The 22,644-nt window shown below is 47.6% G+C and overlaps 1 protein-coding gene across 1 annotated transcript in view; it reads left to right on the forward strand.

Moving 5' to 3' along the window:
- SLC8A1 (solute carrier family 8 member A1) overlaps window positions 1-22,644 on the forward strand; it is a 115,132-nt gene that overhangs the window by 78,103 nt on the left and 14,385 nt on the right. The gene's annotated exons all lie outside the window — the stretch shown is intronic.

The raw sequence follows: 22,644 nt of genomic DNA on the forward strand, positions 1-22,644 counted from the left end.
TCTCCCCAAGCCTCCTGCATACAATTCTCATCATCCCACACAAAAGCCAGGTTGTCAGCAGAAAGCAGGTGGGAACTGCCACCTGGGAAGAAAAGAGGGATTGGCAAAGTCTTTTTGCAGGTTCCTTGGAGATGGTGAGCATGGAAGGGATCCATCTCACACACTTTTTCTCCATGACAGATGTTCCTGTGCAGGAAGGAGAGGTTTCTATTTAATTGTGCTATTTGTGATTACTGTTTCGTAATGCTGAGCAGGCTGAAAACTGAGCAGGGCCAGACTAAAGTGTGCCAGAGACAAAATTCTGGCACTTTCCCACCCAGGACCTCCCCTTGTAAAACAGCTGTATTTTTAGACGACTGGTCATATCATGGAGTTCATTCCATTATGTCTGTTGGATGGGATTGCTGTGTCCATCTGTGGTTAGTTGGAGTGATGTAAGCAGGGTGGAGTTGGGTCCCATCTGCCTGGAAACCATGATGACTGGTGCAACACAAATGGGAAACCCACAGTTTGCCTTTGATATGGGGAAAAGGATTTGAGTTTTGTTATGTGGGCCAGAAGCTTTTGTGATCTGTGGTGGGTACTTAATTGGCAAGATAAGGATACCCTGATTTAGGACAGTGAGGTTGCTTTCGTACAAGTAAGAGCTTCAGCCATTTTGGCAGAGATGTGATGAGGGTGTTTTTTATGGGCACTGTGACTTATGTTCTGAACATAGAAAGTAAGGTTGTAAATGAATTGGCATTTTACCAATAGCATAAGGTATGCTGAGTGGATCCTAGGACATAGAGCAATGCGTCATTTTCAGTAAAAATGGAAACTACACACAAAGAGCATGATTGAGAAACAAATCTGTGGTGATCTCCCCTCCTTCAGCATCTTGTTCCTCCAGGACAAGGAGGTTTTGAGGATGGGAGAGGTAACAGAGCCAGTCCAGCCTCCAGTGTCAGCAGGTGCGTTCTCCCCTTTGCTACCAGCTGTCCCCAGAACTGGGGGTAGGTGATGCCACCACTAAGCCGGAGCAGGCACTGAGCTTCCACGTGTGTAGCTGTCCTCCCCACCATTGCTTGTGGATGGCTTGGTGGTGACCACAGTCCTCAGCAAGGTGAGACCACGTGTCCGAGAGGACGTTTGGGCTGTGTGTTACTGCTGATCGGGGAGTTAAAATGAGCTGCTTCCTGGAAACTATGATGCAGATAAGGCTTAATGTTCACATCTGTACAACAGGGATCCATCTGTGTTCCAGGAAATACTTATCTTTCGTAACTTTTCATCTTGTACCTTCTGACAAAATAAGAAGGGAAAGAAAAACGAAAGCCTCATAGAACTGCAGTGGAAAAACTTCTTCCTTCCTCTTACAAAACCCGGTAGTTAGAAAGGAGCAGCTCCTGGTCCAGCAGGATGTGTATATCACATTGAAGGGGTCTGGGGTAGGGTTGAGTGTGTTTTTTTCAAGTAGATTTTGACTTTCAGGTCCAAACTTAATGGGCCCCTTATGGTGCTGGGAAGATTTGGGAAAAAACAGAGCCAGACTTCTAATAATTGCCTATGATTTTAGAGACCCTGTCTTCCTCTGAGAATCACAGATGGGGGACAAAAACACATGATTTGTTTTTCAGAGCTTCATGTGACTGCGTTTCATGGAGCAGGAGAGATAAGGACTCCTGCAGGACCTCTGTTTTTAAGCATGAGTTCAGTGCTGGGTTTCACACCTCCATATCAGCAAGTTTCTGTGTGTGCAGTGCCTCACCTATCTGGGAAGAGGCACACAGCATTTCTGCTTGGAGTGCTGGCACTCAGCCCTAGAGGTGTTGAGAGAAAAGCTGGGTCTGTATTTGTTTGGCTTTAACCCAGCAGGACAACACTTTTACAGCATGCTCTAAGCAGATATGGACATCTTGATGTGTAAGCAGCCCTCCCTTTGCCACCAGCTGGCTGGGACATTTTAGCTGGCACCTACCAAGGCAAATCCAAGGTGGCTAAACCATTTCTGCCTCTCAGCTTGCTCTCCCTTCTCTAAAGCTGGTGAATGATTTGGTGCATAAGCCCAGACAGCTCCTGCTTCCAGAGATGTGCTTTGTCAGTGGCAAAACAAACCCAAGAGGCACTGCATGTATCAAGGTCAGGCTGGCCAGAGCCTTGGGCAACGTGGTATAGTGTGAGGCATCCCTGCCTGTGGCAGGGGGTTGGAACTAGAGGATCTTAAGGTCCTTTCCAACCCAAACCATTCCATGATTCTACGATTCTATCAGTTTGTTAGATTAACAAAGCACCCGAGGCTCAGAGGAGATGCGGAGTGCGCATTCAGGCATCTTTGCTGTGAAGCATCCCAATGAGCCTGGCAGCCTGGTTACTCTGAGGTAGCTCCTGGGGAATTTGTCCACCAACACTTGGAGACACCCACTCGCTCATATGGATTGAAATACAGCTGGGATCCGGCATGACGTGGGAAGAAAGAGAAGATCAGCACCACAGAAACGTTGAGGATCAGATACAGGGACGCTTGTGTCTAATGGGTTTCTGAGTCAAATCAAACTGAAAGGGTTCACGGGCAGCACATGGTCAGACTGTTTTGGGAAGCTGAAAATAGCGGCAGAATGCAGTCAGTCCTTGGTTAATCTGGGTTTGTCTAGGCCAGACACCCAGCTCCAGTTCAGGACTTTCATTAAAAAGGCTGTATTTACAGAGCTGCTGACCTGGCCCATTGCCCATGGGGGTGACACTGGCCACTGGGCACATGGCCAGTTAGACCGGGTGACTTCAGCATCTTTCTCCAAAGGCTGTGATGAAATGTTGGCTTGGCTCCTTCTCCTGAGACCTCAGACAGTGGGTCACGAGCAAAGCTGGGATTTCTCTGCTGAATAACTGCCCTAGGCTCACAAACATCCACTTCTGTCCTCAGGAAAACCAGTCACACTGGACTTGCCCGGAAATGTCCTGTTTTGGTCAGAACTTCCCATCTTCTGTCTTGTTCCATCAGCAAACCTCTAAGTGGTGAATGGGACCAGTTTGCCTGGTTTTGAGAGATTCAGTAAGGAAAACCAGCCATTCTGCATGCACTGGCATGAATTAGGCTCAGTTTGTGATTTGGCTCATTGATGACAGTTGGCTTGCCTATGGCTGACTGATATCTCAAGTGAATTATGTGGAGGCTGGAGTAGCTTAACCCAGTATTAGACACCTGAAAACTCATACAGGAACAAGACATCAGGCATGACCCTGCTGCAGAAAAATCTGCATGTGGAGTTTGCACATGGTTAGCAGCAGAAAGCTTGCTGTCAGGCCATAACTTTCTAATGACTAGTCATTAGAAAGATGACACTTTCACAATCAGAGTTACAGAATGGTTTGGGTTGAAGGGACCTTAAAGTTCATCTAGTTCGAACCCCCTGCCAGAGACAGGGACACCTTTCACTAGAGCAGGTTGCTCAAGGCAAAATGCGTTTTTGAAGGTCACCCTTCAAAACATCCAGTCAGCCATGGACTTCTCAAGGAGATGGAGAGGAGGGAAGCAGGGCAGGGAAACAAGTGTGCATTGGTGATCCTGTAAGCCTCCCCTTTCCAGCAACCAGACTATGATCTCTCCTGGGACACCCCACAGTGTGCAGTGCAGGTCCTGGAGCATCACCTCCTCTGAGGGTGCAGGGGCAGAACCATGCGGGTGAGGGGGGCTATGAAAGATGCTAGTGTGTGTCTGAGATCACCTAGCATCAGTAAAAGCCATCTGACAGTGCCCTACCTCCCACTGCCTTAGCAGAAAGGAGATTTTTTTCCCACTGTGCCAAGCAACGCAAACAGAGGTGTAAATCACTGCTAGATTATTTCTTTCTGGTAAGAAAACTTTTAAAATACCTATCCAAAAAGCAGCTGGCTTTATAAGGGGCACATGCATCACTCTGACAGCCTCTGCAGTTTGACAGACAGGCTCATTTACCACCCCAAATTCACTGCCTGTTTGGTGACAGGCACCCACCTTCATCCCCCCCAGGTAGCTCTATGCGGTCGTGGTTCCTTTTGCCATGGACATCCAAAAGCACAGCACTTTGTGAGCTGCTCAGGTTTTCATGTGGCAACTTTTGAAAGACACAAGCAGATTTTAGAAAGAGCTGAAGTGCAAAGCAAAAGACAAGAAAACCAATGTTCGGGAGGAGAAACTGCTGGTGCTCCCACATAGCCTACTGCTAGTGAGCTGCCCATCCTCAGGTCTGAAAGCACCTTTCTCTGCAGTGTTTGGCCTCCTGATAGCCTGAATGGTGTCCCCTGGAGATATCTGTCTGTCCAGTGATGGAGGGAGTTGGTGAGAGCGAGTCTATCCATTTCATCAGGGCTGGGATGAGTCCTGTGCCTTGGTGCTTCCAACCTCTGATTGCAGGCATGAGCTCTGGGATGCTGATATATACTTGACAGTAACAATTGCATGGGTCTCACAAAGCATCACACTGCTTTCCTAAATGAAATTAGCACTGCCAGGGAGAAGGACCAGAGAAGAGCAGGGCAGGTCAGGGTATCCTATGGCCATGGGCTGACAGCTTGGTTTGCCCGCTTAAAGCCCGGGCCATCTGAGGAGCAATTCACATCACGTCCGATGCCATGACAGGAGATTGCTGGCTCCAAACTGTGAGAGGGATTACTTTGTTTGCCCACAGTCAGCTGACTCAAATGGTATTTTCTGCACATTTGTGCAGTGATCAATGATGAAATGCAAATCATATGCAATTGGTGCAAATGGCTGGTGTGCACAGCCAGCTCCAAAGTGAGGTACTTTCATTTCCTCTGAAGCATTTAGGCTCTTTTTTAGTAGCTACACAGAGGAACAGGATGAACCCACTTGTGATCTGAGCACACAGCTGAAGCAAACAGCAAGGGAAGAGTGGGAAAAATCAAGCACTGCCTGGATGAGCTTACTGAAGCGCATCTGTGTTGGTTGCATCCATAGATGGAATCCAGCTTATGCAAAATCTTTGTTAAATAAACAGCTACAAACCACACAAGCAAGCCTTCCACATACCTCGCTTCCAGCCTTGTTTCTCTTGTTTACCAGGGCCTGGCTGGAGCCGTGTTTGTGGAATAGCCTGTCACATTGCAAATCAAAGTATCATAATGATCGCTGGATATAGTAACAAAATATGTTTCCCTAAGCATCAGATTTGGAAAGAAGGTCTATAAACACAATGAAAGCAATAAAAAAAAAATCCCAAATCCTTGCCACAAAGAATAATTGCAAATATATATACAAATATATGCATGCATATTTTTAGCTTGGCTTCTGTTCTTCCTTGGCTTGCAGACCCAGAGCATTGCTTCCATCTGCAGTTCAGTGGGGCTGTGTTTCCTCACTTCCAGGCAGCTTGGTGGGGATGGCAGGGCCAAGATAAATAAATAAATAAGGGTTTGTAGAGTGAGATATTGTATTTAATAAGTCTGATGAGTCCCCCTGAAACCCAGTTGTGAAAACTTTTAAAAGTCTGTTTCCTGTAGCTATCAACATGCTAGGAAAAGGGAAGCCCCACGGGCTGGTCAAATTTTTCCCAATAGCTGCAGTGACTTTTGCAGCTGGTCTTGATTTGCTTGGATATTGCCTGGATATTGCTCATTTTCCTAGTGCTCACAACAGCCCTAGAATGGAAATCCTGGCTCCCCTGGTACCGGGTGCTTCCCCATGGTGCTCTGGCAGGTGAAGGGTGCCAGCCCAAAAATTAATCATCTCGATTAGTTCTTGGCTTTCCATGCAGTTTGAGGAAATGAGGCTGGATTCATGAATTATAGAGTGAACACAGGAGGCCTAATACAGGACAAAATCCACGGTGAATGTAACTCCCATCATGTCAGTGAACAGGCTTGTGCTGCTTGTGGCATTACCCTCCCTTCCTGACACACTGTGTTTACAGGGTTTGTGTGTGCCCATCAGCTGGAAAACAAACCCTTACCTGTGGCTGGCTGATGGTCCTGAACAGCAGTAGCAGAAGGGAACCAGGGCTGCTTTGAACTTGAAAAGGCAAAACCAACACAAGCCAGCATCGAGGCTACAAGTGTCTGCTGCAGCTCTGCATGCCTCCAGGCTGTGTGTGTCTGTGTGCCAATGCCTATTAAATATACATGGTCCTGCTATTTGTGGGACATTATATGTACAACAGGAAGTAACCAGGCTGACTTGCTCTGCCTTTTAGGAAGCACAGAGGAGTTGGTGGCTTTACCTAGATCTTGTGTGAATTGGAAGTAAACCTGTATTATCTTCATCTTTCAAACCAGCCTTCCTCTGGTCTATTTTATAGCACTGCTGTTTCAGTTGGGAAACTTTGACATATTCTGGCCCCATGAAAAGCTGTGGTCTCTCATGCCTGAGCATGCTGCCTAGCCCAAGAACATAGTGCAGGGTTCCCCTTGCTTTTCAGATGGAGATGGGTTTTATTCACAGCTTTTCTGGCAGGGCCAATCCACATAAATTGTAAGCAACTTGGAATACACCTTGGGCATTTCTATCTGGGTTTCTGGGAGCTTGGAAGCACACTTTTCTGCCTATCTATCTGCTTGGATTCTGACATGAAGCTGTTTATTTGAGGTGTAGAAATGGAAATCTCATCTTTACAAGCTCCCCTGGAATTTTCCTGCAAAGATCAGTGAAACCAATCATTAATATGGGGCATCATTTATAGCTCTGTGCAGAATATTTCTCCAGGCTCTCCAGCAGCTATGAGTTGGAAAACAATAAAGACCATTACTAAAGGGTTCTATTAAAAAAAAAAGCATACTTTTTGATATATAGTGTAGCCCTCAGAAAAGGAGGCAGCAAATTAAAAATGTCTCTCAGCAAATACATTATATGCTGCACTGTTCCAAATTCCTGAGCTTTTTCTTTTCCACCCCATTTCCTGGCATCTTCCCTGAGTAATTCCAATAAAATTAGAGACTTTTGATAATGTGCTCTGCAAAGGTACCTCTGGGGAAACAGCAACTGCAAACAAATGCTCACTTCTACAGATGGAGGACTCCGAATCCAAGGCTGCAGCAGCTGTGCCCAGACACATTGGCTTGGCCAAACATAGTCACATAATGGTTTGAGTTGGAAAGGACCTTAAGATCATCCAGTTCCAAACCCCTGCCATGGACAGGGACACCTTTCACTAGACCATGGTGATCATGCAGTCAAAACATGCTAAAAACTGCAGTGGGGCAAATTTGACTTAATTGTGCCTCCTTACAGCCCTTCTCTCCTGATTTGGTCCAGATCCCCACACATTTTGCTGCACATGGTGGTACCATCATCTGAGTCTTTGGGACTGTGCTGCCACAGGCATTCTTGGCCTTTCAGGCTCAGGCTGAAGACTGAGGGCACATGGCCAGAAACCCTGACTGTGCTTGAGTCCTGCTACAGCTATTGTGGCTTAAATTAACCTTAAACACTTAAATAGCTTTGAAAATGTGAGCTCTGGTGAGGACACAGAACTGTGTATGGCTACCAGAGAATCCCTACCTGGCTGCAGTAAATAAACATGCTCACGGGTGGGTGAAGCATCCTGGTATTCATTTAAAAAATTGGCATCACAAAGAGATGGTGAGAATTGGTGTGATGAATTTCAGCAGTAGGGGCTGCACCGCAGAGCATTTGGAAGGGCAGCTCAGCCTGGTTTGAAACAAGGACTCTGAATCCTGCTGAAATTTCACTCTTCTTTGAAAGCTCTACTATCCTCACAACAGCACCTACCCATGCTTGAAGGAAAAGCTAATGAGTTTCAGAGAGGAAGAAGGGCAGAATAAAAAATAACAGCATTTATTTCCTGGGTGGTTGGTTTGGTCAATTTGTTTTCCTCTTATTACACTTTGCTACAATCCCCTTGAATCCTGACAAGGAAATCTTCTTAAAAGCACCTCTTTTTCTTTATACTCAATTGCCATTGACAGCATGGCTTTCTGGAGCCAAAGGCAATTAATGCTAGCTTTGTTTCTTTTTCTTCCTCTCACAGGCTTTGCACTGGTAGAGGTCTCTCTTGTTCCCTTTCCCTCCCTCCTTCCTTACTTCCACCCAACGGCTCCTAAACCATCCCTGTAGTTCCCACCAGGCCCAGGCTAGGTAGAAACTCCTGAGCACAATATACCATGATGTGTTTCAAACTCTTTGTGCTTTAAATGTTTCAAAGTCTTCTGGTTTTAAATTCCCCTTCCCTGTTATTTTCTGTAGCATCACTCCATCTGCAGCCAGCCAACGCAATGAGCAGGCTGGGGCATGGTCCTATCAAGATAAGTGCTTTGGCCCAGAGTTAAATTCCAGCCGTGTGCCTCTGGCTTTTCCCAGCAACCCTGGCTCACTACAATGAGCTCAGGATCAGGATAGCTGTAAAAGGAGACTCATCCCCTGCAGATCCCAGACTGAGTACGAGGGGGCAGGTGGAGATGCCCCAGCAAGCTTCATTGCCCACCTAGCACAAGCTGATGAGGAGTGCTACCAAAATTACTGTGAAGAGCCTGTCACCCTTGCAGCAAGTGGGACTTCATGTACTTGGAGTCTCTGCCTATGGCCGGGGGTTGGAACTAGATGATCTTAAGGTGCTTTCCACCCCTAATCATTTTATGATTCATAGCTGAGAGGCCATTGGTAAACGGGAGGAGGCATGGATATGGAATTCCCTCAGGCCATGTGCCTGACCCTACTATGGGCACCCAGGCCAGCCAGCTTCCCTGTTGCAGTCAGAGCTCCCAAGTGGCTCCTCGGCACAGGGAAAGCCCTGCTGAGGACACAGCTCATGTAAAGGCAGGTTTGGCACTGGAAAAGGATGGAGCATTTCCAGAGCAGATTAAATCTTCCAAGACCTTGAGCTGCCAGTTCGAAGAAGCCTACGCATTTTGCAAGTTTTTAGAGCCTTAGAACTTGGTCTAATTTAAGCAGATTTTTATGGGATTGGCACATCCTAAACTCTGGAGAGATCCTTCTGCTGAATTTTATCCTCTGCAGCAAAGCATGAGGAAGACAGAATTACTCAATAAGGTGTCTGGGAAAAAAATGTTTGCATGGGTAAAACCACGGGTTTTTTTTTCCCTAAGCTGATTCTTCATTGGTGAAAACAGTGGGGCTATCAATAGCTGTCCCAGCAGTGGTCACTCCACATGGAAAGTTTCAGTCTGAATGGGTAAAGTAGCAAGGAACTCTAAAACAGTGGAAAGTCATGAGCAAGTTTAATGGCAGGCGCTTTGGCATGCTCTGCCTTTGACTCAAAGCCTGGATGGCATCAGGCATCCGCATAAGCATATGTAAGACGTGGGGATCAGCTGGAGAAATGGCATTCAGGAACTCTCCCCTCTTCTTATCTTGACTAAGGATTGCCAAGGGATGGTAACCAGCTCCCTGGCTCTGGAGTTTGTGTGGGAATCATCTCTTCCACATAATATCAGCAGTTTCCAGCATAACAGCAATATGCAGCTGGACATGGAGCCACCCTTGGCATGGGGTGTGCAACCTGTGGGGCTTGAGAGAGCCCTGTCTTTGGTGGGCTTTGGCTTCTCACCTTTGACTGTCTCAGAAGCAAATCCAGCAATGTGTGTGTCCACAGGGCTCTGCAGTAGGATCTTCCATCTAGCATTCTCTATACCCATCAGTCCTCCCAGCTCACAGACAGGCACTGGAGCTCCCGAACTGGCCACAAAGGGGGGTCATTTTTAGCCCCACATATAGCTGGATTAAGCTTTCTCCCAGGGGAGGTCTCCTCTGGTGGCCTGAACACAAACACACAAAGATGGGTCCAGGCTGAGGGCACCAAACACTGCATCCTGCTGCCATACACGGAGCTGACACATGGCTGAGGCCTCTGTGGGCAAAAACTTTTCTGTATTGCCATTTGTAAATGCCCCTTGCCATTTTCACCCAGCGGCATGTGAAATGAAACATGGGCTTTTTCCCCCAGGAGGAGGGGAAGGGCTGCTGGCCAAGGTTTAGCACACCACATGGACCCTTGCCCATCATGTAAGGCAGCAAGATGTCGCAAAGCACTTGAGTGTTCTTCCACACTCACGTTTCTCTTGGCCACTTGGTTCCTCTTATTTTAGCTTTGTTTAAACAATCTCCTTGGTAACTGGAGACAGAAGCAGAATTTTTTTATCCTCTTCATAGGGTTGGTTTCCTGCCTATCTCAGCACCAGGAGGGAGCCTTAGCAAATATGTGTTTGCTTTGTGCTCTCACAAAGCTTCAACCCCATGTATCACTGGGGATTTAAGGGGACCTGGTGTCTCTTTCAAAGGGCTTTTATAAACAGAGTTCCAGTTGACAGGGCCATATTTCACAGTTTAATTTATTTGGCAGTAAACAGAGAGCGTGTCAGTCACACAGTGTGAACAGAGGCTCTTACAATTGTCCAAGTGCTTCCAGCCTCAAGCGTGTCCAGCAGCAGGGAAGCTCTACTGGAGTGGCCTTTGTCCAGATGCTGCAGCCACCGGAGTGGCAAAACCCTTTGTCATTGACAGAAAACAGCTCCTTGCTGTGACACTCTCCACCATGGGTACCACAGCCCTGCACATCTTGTAGTGCTTGTCTCTGCCAGGACACAACAGCCCAAGGACATTAAAGTCTTCTTGGGGTAGTTTCAGAAAGGTCCCTGCAAGGGGATGGGCATTAATAGCTGGCAGATCCTGAAGATCTGGAGGTGTTTGAAAAGGCAGGGGAAATGCCCCATCTCAGGTCTCAGCTGACACTGTTTTTACCTCTGCCTTCTGGAGAGGCAACTTGTTGGAAAGGAAGGGGGAAAGAAAATAGTAAAATGAAAAGAACTCCCAAACTCTGAAGGCTTGGTTGTGTTTCCAGCCAGGGGAGGTAAAATCAGCTCTTTCCTTTCTTTTTCTATTCCCTCTTTCTGAAAACAAGTTGTGTCCAGAGAGACAGTTTTCAAAGGCAGAACAGCTTTCCCCATTGCTCTGCTCCGGTCAGAGCCACGCCTTGGGGCCAAGTTTGTTCCCTCCCTGTAGTGTCTTTCTAGGCTTGGGACAGAGAGGAACTCTGCTGTTGCCAGCCTACCTCAGCTCATGCTCTTTCTTGGCCAGATCCATCCCCAAAGGATGGGAACAGCAGTGTGAAGACACCCAGCAACACCTTTAGTGCAGAACTTACAGTTGAGATTTTGGAGTCATTTCACAGGATAATAGAATGGTTAGAGTTGGAAAGAACCTTAAGAGCAAGGTGACATTAAATGACACTAAGTCATTTCTTGCCTTTATGCTCCAAACACTGTCACTGTTTAAGGCAGCATTGCCATAGCAGCAGCCCTTCTAAGGGTTGCTGTGGAGTATTTTACAGGGCCTATTCTGATTTTGCTGGCCTTATCTCTGGGTAGCTCTGCATCACTTCCCTCACAGGGCATGCCTTGTGGCAAAGTGACAGCACTGCATGGCACTGGGGTGTAGTTCGTGGTTAGGTTGTGGTCTTCAGGAATCAGCATCCCTGATGCTTCGGGCCTGTACAATGACACATTTCACATGCTAGTACTGAGAGGTTTCATGTCTTTTGTACAGCCAGGTAACCCTCAGTATTGGTCCAGCCGGGGTGACTTGCCAAAGGACCAGTGATGAACTCTGCAGCCAGCCATTTAAATTGCCAAAATGTGAACTCTGCACCTGAACTTCCCTTTGACAGATTACTTACGATTTCTGATAAAAGTTGAGCATGACAGTGACAAGCTCATGAAAGGTCAGAAGGGTTTTCTGTAGCTTAGGAGTCCACTAACATCAAGCAGAACCCCCACAGGGAGAGCAGGTAGGATGTGTGCTGTGTGCGGTGCTTACGAATGCAAATCACATCTGCACACATGCACACACCATGTGTTGAAGCAGATGTCATTTTGTTCAGCAGTTTGACTGCAACTTGTGTTCATGTGCATGTGCACGCACATGTGTTTTGCCAAGTTGGCACAGAAGCTGTTGAGAGCAGTGGGGCATGCCAGTGTAAGCAGTCACAGGTTCAGTCACAGGTACCTTCCAAGTCGTGAGTCAGTAGCTTGCATCGCTAGGCAAAGGATGCTAAATGTGGTGGTGGTGAAGTCCTTATTTCTGCAACACCATCAGGAGGACCAGATCCTGCATTTGGGTCACCATTCCAACAGTTTTGGGGGTGTCTTGAAAGAGGGGGCTGATTTTTGGGACCAGCCAGTGAAAAATGGGTCAGATGCATCCCTGACTGAGCATGGAGTTAAAATGAAGACGAATACTGCTCCTGAAAGGGAACATGCACATTTGATACTGATGCTTGCCCTTTGAATTTCTATGGCATGCCTTCTGCTGTCACTGAGTACCCTCTCATCCTCTCTTTTTCCAACATAGAGCTGCTTTTCCAGCAGCAGAACTACCTGTCAGCAGCCCTGGCAGAGTGGCAGGGCACAACTGAGACCCCTTGTCCAGTGTCTTCCTTGCCCTGAAAGCCAGACAAGCAGAATTCAAAATGTGCCTTCCCTGGGAGGGAAGCACTGCTATGATTTATACAAAACCTTGCTGCAGTGGTGGTGCTGGAGCAGCTGATGCATAGCAGATGCATTTTGGGCTTCCTCAAATCCCAATTCCTGGTGCCGAAACCATGCTTTTGGACATGGACCTCTTATTTCGCATGGTCCCAGTGTTTTGTTTAGTCAGCTTTAGCTCAGCAAAGTTTGCTAAATAACTTACAGGGCTGCAGAAATGTCCCCTTTGCTGGCAGCTGCTCATTGAAATACATTTGGACGCTTGTCAAAGCCTTTTTACTAAGAGTGACGTCTCCTGTTTGAGAAGCATTGTCATGGCAACTATGCCAGGGGCACACAGGGAAGAGCAACTCCTATTTGTTGGAAAGGTTAGAGCAATTAAGGAGGAACCTGGCTGTAAAGAAAAACCACATGTGCATTCACCTTCATAGAGAAGCAAGAAGCACTTGTAAGAGTTTCCAGTTGTTTTCCTTGGGGAAAACATATATGAGGATGATCAGAGAATGGGATGGGGGGTTGACTGAGATGTCCTCTCCCATACAAACATCTTCATTATTTTATTTCTTACCATTCTTGTTTTCCACTTCAGGTGTTCCAGCAGAGGTTTCAAATCTAGCCTTGACCTCTCTTTAGCCCAGCTCAGCACACATCTCTTCCCTGCAATACACCACCCTATTGTTCACCCCTGTGTGAACCAGGGCTGATCTTGATGAAACACTGGAGCTGAGCTTCTGTCCCCTTTGTTACCTGCCTGCATTATCCACAGACCCAACTGAGCAGGCAGGGACTAGGAGCAAATCCCAGAAAGGCAGAATGGGGGAAATACCAGATTTTGGTTTTGAACCCTGCAGACTTAGAACTGTGTTTTGCAGGGTTTTATACTGAGCAAGGATGCTGGGCTGGGCTGAGCACTGGGCAGTCAATCATTTGCTTGCAGCGTGGGCTGAATTTTTAGGGACTAATGTTAGTTCTTAGCTGGCACAGGCAGTGTTGTGCCAAGCCAGAGGAGAAGTTATTTGTGCTCTGTCAGCTTTCCCAGGCACCTTAAGCAATTGATGCTAGGGGTAGTTTTGATCAAATTCACAACAAATGTGTTTTCCCTCCTAGTTGTTGTCACTTGTATTGCACTGTTTGTGCCTGCTGTCCTTGGAGATTGAGATGCTGATCTAGATGGAGTCTGTCCTGTTTGATCCCCAGTGGTCCTGCCTCCAGCAGGTACTCTGGGAGCTTTAAGGGCTGTGGATCACAGTCTCTAGATCACTAGACATGACAGCAATGGGTCTGGGAAAGAACAGCACTGCACTGTTTACTGGTATTACTGCATGGGAAAGGAAAGGTCACTCCTTCAGCTGTCCTGGGACAGCAGAACATTTAAGCATAGCACCAAGAGAGTGCCATGCATCTCTGCCTAGCTGGCCCTTTGCAAGATGAGACACTGACAGAAGAATGAAGTGTGTTAGCTAGAGTTAAAATTCATGGCAAGTCAGAGCAAACATTGAGATTCCCCAGAAAGCATTTCTGGTCTGACAAATCCTGCCCAATATGGTCTTCATAAGAGGACAGTCAAGCAGCATTCAGTCTAGCATGTGAAATCATCTTACCTGGCAATTGTTGCTCCTGAAAAGTGTTTTCTGAGGCACCGAGCATCAGCTGCGCCTGTCATCTGCCAGCTCTGAGCAGCAACAGCTCTCAGTCCTCCTGTCTCTGTAAACCACGTCTCACATCTTGCGTCTCCCTTAGGACAAGAAAAAGCAGGCTGGATCCTTTTCCAGTATTTTCCTGGTAGTGATGCTCTGGAGCAGGCCAGTGTTATATATTTGAGCCTTATGCTGTCATTTAAAATCAATGCATCCTGAGGCCAGAGGAGCAATAGGTTTATGCTGCCATGGGAGTGACAACACAGCCCTGTGGTCTTACAAAGATTGATTCAGCAAACCTTGGAGAAAGAGGTGGAGAGTAACAAGAAAACAAGAACAGCCAGATTAATTTTGGCTCCAGAGATGGGGGGAGAACAGAGGGACTCATTCTCCCTCCCTCTGTTTGCTGTACCCAGGCTGGTGTGCTTGACCATGGTGTTGGTAGGCACTGGACTGTGCAGACCTGGGCTGCTGGACCAGCAAACCAAGCTGCCACATCAGATCAGCTCACATCCACAGTTCCCAATGCATGCACCAGGCTTAGCTTCAGGCAGGTTTTCCTTTGCCCTCCATGTCATGTTTGTAGCACGCTGCAGGCACAGTTTTCATGAAGTACAGACCTTTCATTCAGCAAGGCTTGAATCAGTGAAGGACCCCGCAAACATGATTCATGGGATACCATCAGCAAGGACAGAAACCCTCGTGAGCCCCTCTCTGTCAGAGACCACTGGGTAACAGTTAAAATCATGTGTGACACAAGTCTGTTTGCATAATCTGGCCTATTTCTGTGCATCTTCTGTCCCTCAGAAAGGTGAATCCCTGTGCTGGCTGAACAGGCACCGTGTTGCCGTCTCATGTGTCCCTTGCCAGGCACAGATACCCTGCATGGGGATGAACGCCTCCACCACAGACCTGGGTGCCTCTCTGCATGTGAGGCTGTCACCTCCTCACCATCAGGTGCAATTTTATTGTCAACTGGTGAAATAAAAGCCTGATCCGCTCATTTTCGCTCCCAGGAACAAGACAACTTCCCTTCTCAAGTAGCTGTCAGAAGTTTGAGGAATAAAGCTGATTAGTGCATAAAAGCACTCCCTGGTGCCCTAGTCAGAAGAGTTATCAGCTGCAGGGACAAACATGGCAGGAGATAGCTTTTATTGCATCTATAGCTGCACAGACAGGGCCTCAAGCACTGGCAGCTTCCGTGAGCTTGTCTCACCAAGCAGATATAAGGACACGCAGGGAGATGAAGAACAAAACGTAGTGAAGGTGGGTATGAGGAGATAAAGAGCTGCCTTGCTGTTAGTGGTTGACTCTCACCATGCCGTGGAGTCTGGTCCAGGCTCCTTGATCATATCATGGACAATTTACATGGCCCTGGCTGCTGGTTCTGGTGGTGCCCAGCCCTGATGATGACCATAGAATCATAGAATCAACTGGGTTAGAAAAGACCTTTAAGATCATCAAGTCCAACCATTACCCCAGGACTGCCAAGCCCACCACTAACCCATGTCATGAAGGGCCTTGTCTACATGGTTTGTGAACACTTCCAGGGACAGTGATTCCACTGCTTCTCTGGGCAGCTTGTTCCAATGCCTTAGCACCCTTTCCATGAAGAGATTTTTCCTAACATCCAGTCTAAACCTCCCCTGGTGCAGCGTGAGGCCATTTCTTCTTATCACTTGTTCCTTGGGATAAGAAACCAACCCCCACCTATTTCATCTTCCTTTCAGGTAGTTGTAGAGGTCCCCCCAAGCCTCCTCCAGACAGAACACCTCCAGTTCCCTCAGTCATTCCTCATCGCACTTGTGCTCCAGACCCTTCACAACTTCCATTGCCCTTCTCTGGATGTGCTCCAGCACCTCAATGTCTCTTGCAGTGAGGGGAATGATTGGGAACTTTCTTCCCTGCAGCACCACATCCCATAGGGAATCCTGTTTGCCCTTCTGCATAGGCACTGCTGTACAGCCCTGCGCACGCTCACATGAGCTGCATGAGGAGAGGAGTCTCCCAAGCCACGTGCCTGTCCCTCATGGCAAGCTTTAACTTCAGCTAATTAATTGACTGGCTGGCAAGCAGATGTATGAGAAATCAATGTGGCAGCTTTCTGCAGCAGTCTGAGAGCACAGGCTGGAATGGGCAGCACCACTGGTTGTGGCACTTAAATACCACCTCCAGAATGTGCATCCCTCAATCACAGTGGTACATTCTCCTTGTGATCACTAAACCTCTGGGTGGGAAATATTTGGCTGTTGGGGAGTCAGAGCTGGCAGCACTAGGCTTAGGCAACAGGATCCACCCCTGACTGCCTACCCTCCATGGTGTAACTATGAATCTGCAGTTGAAAGTCTTCCAAGCTACTCATATAGCTCTCCTATATAATAGTGTGATCAGTGATCACTGATCAGGGTGATCAGTGAAAGCTGGATGGGTGACAAGCTCCATAAGTATATTGTTCCCTCTGTTGATTCAGGAATAAGTGTCTGTCCATCCAGGCAGTGCCAGCATTCCATCTTCTCACTGGCCACCTAGTTACTTGCTGGTTGTGTGTTTAGAGATGAACATTTTCCTGGCCCACTGGAGACACCATTACTGGCTATGTGCAGTACTTCTTGTCTATTCCAGCTCCAGCTCGTGGGTGATCTAGGGACAATGATGTTTTCTTAGCCGCTTGATCTCTGATCTAGGTGCACTGCAGGGTTGAGGTGGGCAAGATAACCAGATTGGAAGGTCTCTGGATCAGAGTGCCAACATCAAAGCTAGAGTATGTTGCTCAGGCAAGCTTTGAACATCCCCAAGAATGGAGGTAGATGGCCTCATTCTCTCAATAATTAAAAAAAAAAAAAGGAAGAAGGTAGTGTTAGAAAGGCATGACTACAGTTCTGAAAGAGCTAAGAGATACATTATGCAGCAATGAAAAGCACCTTTCACCATGATGAATCTGGGCAGCAGTAGGAAGTGAGTGCTGGAGCTGAGACATTTCTGCTCCTTGAGATCTGTCCCTTTCCAGAGATGTGCCCAAAAATCACAGGTGGGCTGGTGTGTAAAGTACAGATCACTTCCCCAGAGCATCTACTTGCTGTCCATGACACTGAGCTGGAACTATCAACCACATGTCCCTCCCTAGCATATAAGATAGATACCATAAATGTCAAAAGCTCAGCCAAGCGCAAAGGGAAATGGGAGAAAACTGCAGAGCATAGCTAAATACATAGAAACCTGGTCTGGCTAGGAAAATCTGGGAGCGCATCAGTTGGAAATACTGTATATATGCCCATCCTGCTCTTATACCCTTCTACTTTAAGGTGCTCATGGCAGGTAGAAGAAGAGGCTGTACTGGATAGCCATTGGATCTGATAGGGTGTAGCGATTCTTCCCTTGGTGTACCAGCATCATCAGCCAGGAGGACTTTTCTGTGGGCTGTTGCAACTAAAGGTTATGTAGGAATGTGCTGTTAAAACACCTTTACAGTTCAAATGAAATAGCATGGTTTGAAATGAAAACTAAATCCTGATGGAGAGTATTAGACTTGGAAAGATATCAAAGATTTGTATGCAATGTTCACAAAGACACCATCCTTCTCTTTTTGGTTCTGGGTGTCAGCAAGAGGAGAAGAGCTGGAGCTGCAGTTCTGCAAGATTTGTTTTATTCTTTGACTTCCCGTACATGGAAATGAGATGAAAATCATTCCCTCAGCAATTGCCTTGGCTGAAGGCTCAGGGAAGAGCAATCTCCAGTACAGAAATGCAGAGTTGAATGTGCTATGGATGCCTTCAGCCTTCATGCCAGAGCAGGGCTCTTTAGCTCAGGTGAAATGAACTCAGCACCAATGGAAGGAGAACCCCAGCAGCAGCAGCAGCTTGCTGCAAACTTGGCCCATAGTGTCACTGGGGCTTATTGCAGTGTGCAGGGAAGAAGGCAGGAGATGTGCCAAGCCTGGTGGGTTAGGCCAACACACAACCTGGGGCAGCAGGCGGACCTCCAGCCCCCTGCACATAAATCTGTTGGAGAGATGCTCCAGGAATTGTTCTTTCCCACCTGCAATGTGACCAAGGGACAAGGCAGGAAAAAAACTTCAGCTTTTTCAAGGGCTGTGGTGTTGCACACTCATGGGATCCTGAGTGTTTGGCTTAAATTCCCAGCTCCTGCAGATGTTAGATTATGGCAGAAACACCACTTTCATCCTCAAATCAAAGCTGATTCTAGACCTCTGGGGAAACTTGAAGAACAGCTTGGCAAGGCTGTCTAGATTGACCCCAGATTTACATGGGGAGAAGAAAATGTGCAATGGCTTAGAGGCTGTTTTGATCTTCTGTTTTAATATTCTTTTTTTTGCCACTGTCTCATGAATTTGGAACTCCTGGTTTCTGTCCCTGCAGTGACTCAGCAGTAGGTTTTTCAGGGTGCTATACAGTCTCTTGTTGTGCTGAAAGAGCCCCTGAGCCACAGGAGAAAGAGATTTTAAACACACCTTTCAGCACGTACTTGCACTGTTGGGACTTCAGGTATGGGCATACTTCATCCCACTGTGTCCAGCCAAGGAAGCCAAGGAGCAGACATCTCAGCTGCTGCACTCAGTGCTGCATCACACATCACACCATGAGCCTCAGCAAGCTGTCCTGGCTCTGCCAGGCACTCCTGGTCTGCTTCATTCACACCATGTATTCTAATGCAAGAAAATCAGAGTTGCACAGCAACTTCCAGTGCCTAAACGGGCTACAAGAAAGCCAGAGAGGGGCTTTTGACAGGGGCCTGTAGGGACAGGAAAAGAGGGAACAGCTTTAACCTGACACAGGGGAGACTGAGATGAGATCTTAGGCAGAAGTTCTTCTCTGTGAGGGTGCTGAGGCCCTGGCACAGGGTGCCCAGAGAAGCTGTGGCTGCCTCATCCCTGGCAGTGTTCAAGGCCAGGTTGGATGGGGCTTGGAGCAAGCTGGTCTAGTGGAAGGTGTCCCTGCCTGTGGTGGAAAGGTGAAACTGAATGAGCTTTAAGGTCAAGGTCCAACTCAAATAATCCTATGGTTCTACGTATCTCTGGAAAAGAGGACTGCAGGCAGTAGGCTTGCAAAACTGGACATTGAATGCAGCAGGAGCACAGGACTAAGCAAGGCCACTGTGAACAACGGCTGCAAATGCACGGGCTATGGATACAGCCCCATGTTAGCTCAATGCTGCTTACATTATTACAGCCTTGCTATCCAGCAAATCTCTGCCTGGGAGAGAAATGAGAAGCAGAGACCATGTCAGAGGGTTCCATAAGAGCAGGGTGTCATCAGTGCAACCAGTGCACATCCTAAATTGCTGTAGAGAACAGTCCTTGCTCTAGTGCAGGATAGAGTGTGGAGCTGTCTCATCCTCCTCCTTCCCCACTGATCAAACCCTGCCACATTGCCACATGCATGGCTGCAGAGGGGCTTTGCAATGGGCAAAAGGCAGTGCAGTGGAGATGAAGCATGCTCTAAGAATAGCCTGTGTTATTTTCACATAATTTGCTATTTCTCAAACAGATGTGATCTCAAACACTATCAGGAGGACATCCTTTTCTCTGGGATTGCAATCTCATCCCAGGGACAAACTGACCTCAGCAGTTCTTGCCCATTGGAGATTCATTCAGATGGCAGACTAAGCATTTGCTCTTCCCACCCTTTTCCCCAGCAACCTTCTACAGCAGGAACAGCAGCCGTGCACATATCTACCCAACAAGTAGCACTTGCTCACACCCTACAAAGATCACTTGGAAAACGACAGAATAGCAGCACCCTCTGGCAGTGACATTTAAGGCTCTGAGGCCACATTATTCAAGGAAGCCCTATTGATGTTGGGTCTAAGCATTAGCAACAGGGCTTTTAATTGCTGAGAATTATTCTGTGGGGCCTTGGGGAAGGCCGCACGCTTCAAGGCAGAGGATGCCCATAGGAAGTTTACATCTTGATACATTCTCTGCCCTCAGAATTGATGAAGGCAGCTTTTTTAACTGATTTTCCAGAGAAAGGCCTTTTTTCATACATGGGGGCAGGGTGCAGTGTACATTTTAATGGGAGTTGTCAAGGAAATTATTGATTTTTCTAGTAATGCTTTTGAAATCATGCCATTCAGTTAATTCTGTCAGGTCCTCCTCGAGAATATTGCTGAGAGCATTTTTGCATCCTTCATTAGTTTTTTAATGCACAATAATTTCCCCTAACTCATCAATGCAAAGCAAGATCAGCTGTGTGCTTGGTAACCATTTTTTTCTATGTACAAACTTATTGCAGAAATAATTATAAACAGAACAAATTATTACAGATATTCATTATAAAATACAATTACACCGAGCCGTGCTGCACTGTTACAATTTTCATAGCCATCGCTTGTTCTTGAGTAAATGGTTTCATTATAAGCATGAAGGGCAAACTTAATGCACTTCTGACTCATAGCAAACAGCACAAGAAATCATCCTGGTTGTTCCTCAGAGTGGTTGGCGGTGTTTGCTCTGAATAAAGTGTCAACTCTGCTGCCAAATACTTGTCAGCTTAACAGAAGGGCTCTGGGTGGCAGTACAGATGTGCAAGGAAGGGAGAAAGCCAGAAATTACGGCAGCATGGCCTGAATTTCACTCCCCTAGAGCGTGGCTTCCTTCCATGTTTATAAGGTTTCAGTGCTGGGACCTGCTAGGAACCTCCTTGGTCGTATATTAGATCAGCCTCAGGGCTACTCTGGCTTGTGCTGGCTGCCCATGGAAAGTGCAGAGGTGCCAGGGACTGGACAAGAGGCTTTTGTCTGAAGCATGGGACAAGCTTGGGCAGGGGGAGAGTGACTGAGACTTTGGTTTAAGAGCATTCACAGGAAGTCAGTGCCAACAAGAGCAGTGGAGAAGCAAACTCAGCCAGGAGGTCACCTGCAAGCAGAGGGCTGCAGTCACTCCATTGCCTTTTGGTTTCTTGTTGGTATTGCCTTCTTATTCCTTGTCTGGGACAAGATCAGAGCCAGCAGGAGGTCTTGTCCCATGTAAACAGTGAACAGGGAGCTTCAGGTGAGAGCAGGGGATGCTGGATTTCTGTCCCCCATCATGACTTTGTGAGGGCTCTGCCCTGTTGGAAAGATCAGAGTAGTGTTGTGTCACCTTCCTACCCAGTTCCCTCTTGTACTTCAGGTTTAGTCACCTTCTGGCAAGCAGCTTTCAGCAGGGTTTCTGGACCACTTACATGAGTCCCTGAAAAGAGCTGGAAAATACTTCTGTGCTATTTTTTTTCCCCGTAAAGCAATTTTCACTCTATGGGGTGCCACAAGGAGCAAATCTCTCTGCTGATGGCCACAGCCTCCTGTGAGGCTTTCACCCTTCATGGTGCATGCTTCATGGCTGTGCTCTGAGCAGGGGCTCTCCCTAAGGACCTGCCCTGCTGATGATAGAGGGGCAAGTTCAGCAGCCCTGGCCGTGTGAGAAGAAAGACTTGCTTCAATACTCTCTAACAGGAAAGCAACAAACCTTTGAGGCTTGGGGAAGGATGTGCAGCTTGCAAAGGAAAATAAAGAAGTGAAATCTCACTATCAGTGAAGCTTTCCTTCAGCCTATCCTAACCAGAAAGGCCATCTTTCCCATATGCTCCCTGCACAGAAAAAGTCCAAACTCCAGCATCCCTTTCAATCTTGTAAACTGGAGCCTCCAAAGCCCAAAGTGATCAGATCATCATGGTGTTGTGCATAGATCTGCTCCTCCTGGTGAGACAGCCTTTTCTGTGCACAGGGTCTGGTTTAAGCAATTAATTGTGCTTTCAGAGGCTTGATCTGTGCTGGCTCCCAGTGCTCATGCCCTAGGAGCCCACGCAATGTGTGCAAACTGTTCTGTACCCTGGGTGTTTGGGAAGGAACGTGTCTTGCTGCCCCCAGGCTGAGGCATTTCTGGGGGAGGCTGGTCTAGGCTGTGTCATATCCAGTCATGGTCCCTGGCCATGCCGGGGAGGATGGAACCCTGTGAGCTGCTGGTGCTTTGATCCTATGATCTGTGCTCATCCTGAAGCAAGCTCGGCCCATCAGCTCCTGCCCTTTGCTTTCAGCTGTGTTGCCCCTTCCAGCCTGTGCTACCAAACCTGTTTTCTGTCTGCAGCCCCCTTCTACTGCCATCTCTACCCTCCTCCCTGTCTCCCCTCTTCCCTTTTCCCCCCTTACTCTTGAATCTCTATTTCTTCTCTGTTCCAGCAAAACGATATCAATCAAGGTGATAGATGATGAGGAGTATGAGAAAAACAAGACCTTCTACCTAGAGATCGGGGAGCCCCGGCTGGTGGAGATGAGTGAGAAGAAAGGTGGGGGATGTGTTCCGGGGCTGAGCCCAGCCTGTGTGTCCCTGTCTGGCTCACTCATACCTGGCACATGCAACACCGAGCTCACATCCCCAGCGCCTATGGAAAAGGGCAGGAGTGAGGACACTTCCTGTCTCCCCTGAAATCAGACATGCCCCATCCCACCATGGCCCAACCATGGCCAGGTTGTGGGGATGCTCCTGCCCTTACCCATATGCCCCAGGAGGGATGTGCAGCCGCTTTCCCCCATCCAACCATCTCCGGCACCACGGCACCCCAGCAGATGTGAACTGCATGCATGT

This window comes from Melopsittacus undulatus, chromosome 3, assembly GCF_012275295.1.
Source record: "Melopsittacus undulatus isolate bMelUnd1 chromosome 3, bMelUnd1.mat.Z, whole genome shotgun sequence".
Lineage (NCBI taxonomy): Eukaryota > Metazoa > Chordata > Aves > Psittaciformes > Psittaculidae > Melopsittacus > Melopsittacus undulatus.